This window comes from Myotis myotis, unplaced genomic scaffold (assembly GCF_014108235.1).
Source record: "Myotis myotis isolate mMyoMyo1 unplaced genomic scaffold, mMyoMyo1.p scaffold_m19_p_3, whole genome shotgun sequence".
In the NCBI taxonomy this organism is placed as follows: domain Eukaryota; kingdom Metazoa; phylum Chordata; class Mammalia; order Chiroptera; family Vespertilionidae; genus Myotis; species Myotis myotis.
In genome coordinates this window covers 91,123,311-91,130,243 of record NW_023416335.1, presented here as the reverse complement: position 1 = coordinate 91,130,243, position 6,933 = coordinate 91,123,311, and the positions used below count along the sequence as shown (strand labels likewise).

General features: G+C 41.9%; 1 pseudogene; it reads left to right on the top strand.

The window, feature by feature from the left end:
- The first annotated feature begins 5,730 nt into the window (after positions 1-5,730).
- LOC118650488 lies at positions 5,731-6,274 on the top strand (annotated as a pseudogene).
- Positions 6,275-6,933: the final 659 nt, after the last annotated feature.

Below are 6,933 nucleotides of genomic sequence, written 5' to 3'. Positions count from 1 at the left end.
ATAAATTGGAAACGCATCAGTGAAAGGGAAAAGGCTAGTTTAAGAAAAGGTGGCCTCTTGGCCTAAACCCCATCTCTTCACGGATGCTATAGAACAGGCAAAAAATTTAATTAATTTAATTAAGCCTCTGGGGTTTTTTTTGTTTTGTTTTGTTTTTTGTTTTTTGGGTTTTTTTTAGAAGATGGTGAAAATGACACAAGGAAAATATACAGGCTGTGTTTGGGCAATAAGATTAGTGTTTCCATAATAATGGGCAGTTCTTGACTAATAATGGACCATATGCCAAGATTGCCTCCCATGTCCCGTGGGCACTCCTGTTTTTATAAAGAAAAATAAAATAAAATAATACTTTAACATTAAAGCCACTGAAAGTTAGTAAGTTATCTCTGTTACAGAATTTGCCAAAGAAAATGCTTTGGATAATAATAATTGGCTTTAAAATCTCAAAGTTGTTAAGGCAAACTATACATAACTAAAACGAAAGGTATATGCTAAATCTTTTTCAGTGGTAATTATATGATTAAACATAGTTTTCCAAAGTCTCTGGTAACTTAAAACTTTGGAGTTTGCTGAATTAAATAATAAAAATTATTAAATATCTAGGTATTTTAAGATGACAAAATACTGAAATATTAATCTGAGTTTGCCTCATATGAAACATCTTAGAGGATAGATTTGAATCTATTAATTGAATATATCTTGTATTTTATTTGAAATATATCCTTAAAAATATAAATATATTACTAATTTGAGAAATGCTAAGTATTTAACTTGCCATCTAAAATTTTAGGCTTCTAAAAGTTAAAAGTTCAGATTAAGTTGGGAGAAATTATATGGTTGTAATGATAAAATGCATAAAGTATAGAAATTCATTTTTGAGAAAAATAATTATTGCATTTTCTCTGGAGAACTTAGTAGTTCAAAATATATTGTAGTCCTTATGTGTACTATATGTGGTAAAATTCCAACCTAGGATATAATATTTTATTGGCCTGATTATAAAAGAGGACTAATTCTATGGTCCAAGCCAAATTTTTAATATTAGAACCAGTTTAAATTTAATTGATGTTTTTTAGAATAATTACAAAAAGTGTATAATATAATCTTTGGGTTATGTTTATTTGATAGTCTTTCTAAGTTAAATTTTAAGACTTTAACCAAGAGATAGCTTTGGGACATTTCAAGGGCCCTGGAATGATTCAAGGATTTAGTCTCTCTTCTTAAAGGAAATATTATTGAACTAAATTAGACTGATATAATATACTTGAAATCATGTGGAAAGCCTTGTCAAATAAAAAAATTAATAACTGTGTTCTATTTATATACATATATTTTAAATGTTATAAAAGTTTCAGCCTCTAAGCTTTGCAGGACAAGTTTGCTGTATACTTCTTAAGCAAAGCCAGAATATTCAGCAGAATTTCAAAACAGGAGCATAAATAATGCCACAGGCTCCCACTCAGCCTGCTCTACAGATTGGCTGGGGGGTGGGGCAGCATCTGTACTTCATAGGTCAAATGTATAAGTTGGTTTACTTTGCTTTTTAAATAAAGATGCCTACTTTAATTACTTAATAAGTTAGCTTTTCTCAATATAATCAAGGTCTCATATAAACTCATTTATATGAGAAGCCAATATTTAATGAGCAATTGGTTCTAATAAAGTCCAAAGTAAAATTTGCATAAATAGGAAAATAAGCACCAGCCAAAAAGAATGCAGTTAGAAGTAAACTTAAGCTTAAAAAGGAGAGATTTTAAAATCTCTTCTGCTACTATTTACAAAGTAAACTAAAAGTTGTTATTATTCAAGCATTAAATCTCACCATTAATGAGACACCATAAACAAAAAGAAAGTTGCTTTTGCTTGAGATGTATGCATTGCAGTATGGGCCAGCGTGTTTCTCTCCTACCTGTTTTTCTGAAAAGCAACCAAGTTGGTTGTTCTGTTTAAATGAAAGTAGAAGTCTTTAATGTAGCAATTTATGGCAAGCCCACAGGAAAAGCAAACTTTAGCAATGTTTACCCAACTAAAAAGAAACTCCCTCAATGAGGCTTAAAAATTGCTCCAAGAAAGGTACAGAAAGAAACGCCCTTCAAATATCTAGGAACCATAATTGAAAATCAATGTATTAGGCCTCAAAAGATAGAAATACAACAGAATTGTCTTAAGACCTTAAATGACTTTTAGAAATTATTAGAGGACATTAATTAGTTAAGGCCTTATCTAAAAATCTCTATGGGAGAAATGACAAATTTATTCAATATACTTAGGGGTGACTCTAATCTTTCCTCGAACATTAACAGATGAAGCTAGGGAGGAGTTACTAAGAATTGAGCAGGCAATCTCCTCAGCCCAAGTAGCACTGGTACAGCCTGAATTGCCTTTATTAGGACAGGTTAATCTTACTGCAAATAGTCCCACTGGAGTCATTTTCCAAAATAAAAACTCTCCTACTATTATTGAGTGGGTCCACCTAGGGCATCAATCTTCTAAAAGTGTGGTTACATATATAGAACTCATGGCTCAATTAATATCTCAACTCAGAAAGCACTGCAAGCAGCTTAGAGGAGAAGAACCCCAATACATCCATCTTCCTCTCACTGGGAAGTAATCAGAAATGTTATTTCAGACTGATTTGAATTGGCAGATTGGACTAAGTAGATATTCAGGGGAACTTACTTGTCACCTACTAAACGACAAATTATTACAATTTTTATATTATACTAGAGGCCCGGTGCACAAAAAAATGTGCACTAGGGGGGAGGGGATGTCCCTCAGCCCGGCCTGTGCCCTCTCGCAGTCTGGGACCCCTCGGGAGATAACGACTTGCTGGCTTAGGCCAGCTCCCGGGTGGCAGAGGGCAGGCCCAATCCCTAGGTGCAACCCCTGGTCAGGCTCAAGGCAGGGCCGATTGGGGAGTTGGGGCACCACCACCTGTCATGCACAGAGCAGGGCGGATCAGGAGGTTGCGATGCCACCCTCAGTCACGCTCAGGGTAGGGCCGATTGGGGGGTTGGGGCACCGCCCCCTGTCACATTCAAGGCAGGGTCGATGGGCAGGTTGCGGTGCCACCACCTGTCACGCACAGAGCAGGGCCCATCAGGGGGGTTGGGGCTCCATACCCTGTCACTCACAGAGCAGGGCCAATCAGGGGTTGAGGAGCTCCCCCCTGCCACGCACAGAATAGGGCCAATAAGGGAGTTGGGGCACCACCCCCTGTCACACACAGAGCAGGGCCGATCAGGGGGTTGGAGCACCGCCACTGTCACACTCAGGGCAGGGCCGATGGGGAGGTTATGGCTCTACCCCGTCACACACAGAGCAGGGCCCGTGGGGGTGGGGGGTTGGGGTGCCGCACCCTGTCACACACAGAGCCACAGGGCGATCAGGGGGTTGGGGAGCTCCCCCCTATCAGGCACAGAGCAGGGCTGTTCAGGGGGTTGGGGTACCTTCCCCTGTCACGAACAGAGCAGGGCCGATAGGGAGGTTGTGGCCCCGCCCCCTGTCACACACAGAGCTGCAGGGCGATCAGGGGGTTTGGGCGCTGCCCCCTGTCACACTGATCCCGGTGACAGGAGGCCTCGCGGCTCGGCTGATCCCGGTGCTGGGAGGCATATTACCCTTTTACTATATAGAATAGAGGCCTGGTGCACGGGTGGGGGCCGGCTGGTTTTCCCTGAAGGGTGTCCTGGATCAGGGTGGGGGTCCCCACTGGAGTGCCCGGCCAGCCTGGGTGAGGGGCTGATGGCTGTTTGCATCTGGTCACACACCCTTCAGGGTGGGGGTCCCCACTGGGGTGCCTGGCCAGTCTGGGTGAGGGGCTGATGGCTGTTTGCATCTGGTCACACACCCTTCAGGGTGGGGGTCCCCACTGGGGTGCCTGGCCAGTCTGGGTGAGGGGCTGAGGGCTGTTTTCAGGCTGGCAGGTGACTGAAGCTCCCAACCACTCCTTTTTTCCTTTTTTTTTAAATTCTGGGCCAGCTTTAGCTCTGAGGCTCCAGCTCTTAGGCCTCCACTGCTGAAAGCAGGTTTCTGGCCTTTGTTTACCTTCTGTATTTGAAACAATGTTGTGATCCTGCTGGCTGAAGCCTGGCGACTAAAGCAGGTTTCTGGGGTTTTGTTTAGCTTCTATATTTGTAGCATAGTTGCTTAGAGTTGCAGCTCAGAGGCAGGCAGTGGCAGGCAGGGAATGTTGGAGTCCTCTGTCACTGAAGCAAGCAAGCCTCATGTTAGTTTCCAGCTGCCTGGCTGCTGGCCGCCATCTTGGCTGGCCGTTAATTTGCATATCTCCCTGATTAGCCAATGGGAAGGGTAGCAGTTGTACGCTAATTACCATGTTTCTCTTTTATTAGATAGGATTCCTATTATTATACCAAGAAATACTAGGCCAGAGCCTATTCCTGGAGCATTAACTATTTTTACTGATGGTTCATCTAATGGTAAAGCTGCTTATCATACCATGGACTCAGACTGAGTCATCCAGACTAGTCACACTTCTGTGCAAAGAATTGAATTAGAAGCTATTAAGGCTGCATTGCAAGATTTCTAAGTGCCTCTTTTTATATATATATATTTTATTGGTTTTTACAGAGAGGAAGGGAGAGGGATAGAGAGTTAGAAACATCGATGAGAGAGAAATATTGATCAGCTGCCTCCTGCACACTCCCTACTGGGGGTGTGCCCTCAACCAAGGTACATGCCCTTGACCAGAATCGAACCTGGGACCCTTCAGTCCACAGGCCAACGCTCTATCCACTGAGCCAAACTGGTTAGGGCATCCAAGTGCCTCTTAATATTATTTCTGATTCTGCCTATGCTGCTGGCCTGGTAAACAGAATTGAGACTGCTCGATTAAAATGGCTCAGTGATCAAAGTCTATTTATACTATTTAAACAGGTACAGCAAATTGTATAGCAAAAACAATATCCCTCATATCAGGGCTCATACCACTCTGCCTGGTCCTTTAACAAAAGGAAATTCATATGCTGATCAATTGGTTGCTTTATTAGAACAGGACACAGAATCTCATCAGCTTTTACGTCAGCCTGCCAAAATGTTGTCTAAACAATTCTCAATCACTTAACAGCAGGCAAAACAGATTATCAAGGAATGTCCCACTTGCATATTACATCTGCCTCAAGGGCCTAAAACAGGAATTAATCCTCGAGGATTGATAAGGGACCATATCTGGCAAATGGATGTAACACTGAACTCCTTTTGGACACCATGGGGCAGTGCATGTTTCTGTGGACACTTTTTCAAAGGTCCTATGGGCCACAGCATCTACAGGGGAAATGGCAAAACAGGTCATTAGTCATTGCCTAACTACTTTTGCCATCATAGGAATTCCAAAAATTATTAAAACTGACAATAAACCTACATACACTAACTCATTTCCAGCAATTTTGTAAAAATTCAACACATTACAGAAATACCATACAATTCCCAAGGACAGGCAATTATAGAATGCCAACATCAGTCGCTAAAATCCCATTTGAAAAACAAAAAGGGGGAATAGTGATGCTGGAGAAATCTCCTATAGGTAGCCTACACCAAGCCATAATTTTACTTTAAATTTTTTTACTTGTAACACTGATGGCAAGACACCAATAAAATTATGGTACACTGGTGTCATAGTAAGCCAAAAGAAAACTGGTTTTGTTAAATGGAAGGATCCCAAGTCTGGTTTATGGAAGGGTCCTGACCCTTTGTTAACCTTTGGTCAAAGATATGCTTGTGTATTTCCAGAAAATTTCTCCAAGCCCATGTGGATTCCTGCAAGGAACATTAAACTTTAACATGGATCCAAGAGAGGAACTAACCAGACTAATGAGGACCTTGCACCTGGAGCCTCACCCTGTACCTGTGGCTGCAGACAAAAGACTACTCCAGCCACAGATAGCAGTAGCCCCAAGCAACATGCTGATGATGAGGAATGGGAGGAGAATGAGACAGATGAGAAACAGTCTGGAGATGACCTGGGGCATGGTAAAGAAGATAATCCAGAAAGCTGAGGAGTTTGTGAGGAAACAAGAACCCCGATAATACCTGGGAATGTTTTCCTTGACATGCTAGCAGTCATCAGTTGTGGGATGGTGCAGATTGCCCTAGACAAAGCCAGAAAAGGTCGGACCTGATTGTCATTGCCCACCGTTTGTCCACCATCCAGAACTTGAGTATCATTGCTATCATGTCATAGGGGACAGTGATTGAGAAGGGGACCCATAAAGAACTGATGGCCCAGAAAGGAGTCTACCTCAAACTAGTTCTTTAGTTGCCTGACAGCAATTTAAAAAGGACATGAAAGAACTCAATTCTTTTATTGGATCTCCCTACATCTGCTTCTTAGCATATCCACTATTGTCTGTCTCATTCTTATTATATGTTTATTTCTAGTCTGCAAATGCGGAATGAAGAGTCTTAAGAGCACTCAAGCCCTACAGATAGCATACATTTTTCAAGATTTATTAAGAAAACTAAAAGGGGAAGATATGGGAAGCCACCACTTGCTGATACTGTCAGTGCACCAAGGAACACGTTAGTAGGGCTGACGCTAAGCACCGACTGTTGAGATAGTCATGGCCCAAGGCAATTCCCTAATCTGATAATCCTTTTACTGTTTGCCAAACTTTACCTTTGATATGCTTGTATGCATTGCTAGAAGGCAAGATGTGTATTTAAAACTGAATAAAAAGCAGACGGGACCCAGTGTCGGCTGTGTCTCTTTAAGAAAGAGGCTCCTCCAGGCCACCAATGCCTTCTAAATTCATATTTCTTGTATAATATTTTCATTTGTGCATTGGCCCCTCCTTCAGATCCTGAACCCCGCTGCGAAGATTGCGGCACACTGCACTTACAAACTATCTGGGTGAACTCAGAGGCTGGCCCTGGCTTCACCTCTCCCTTTTAGTTTTATCACATTTTATGAATGGG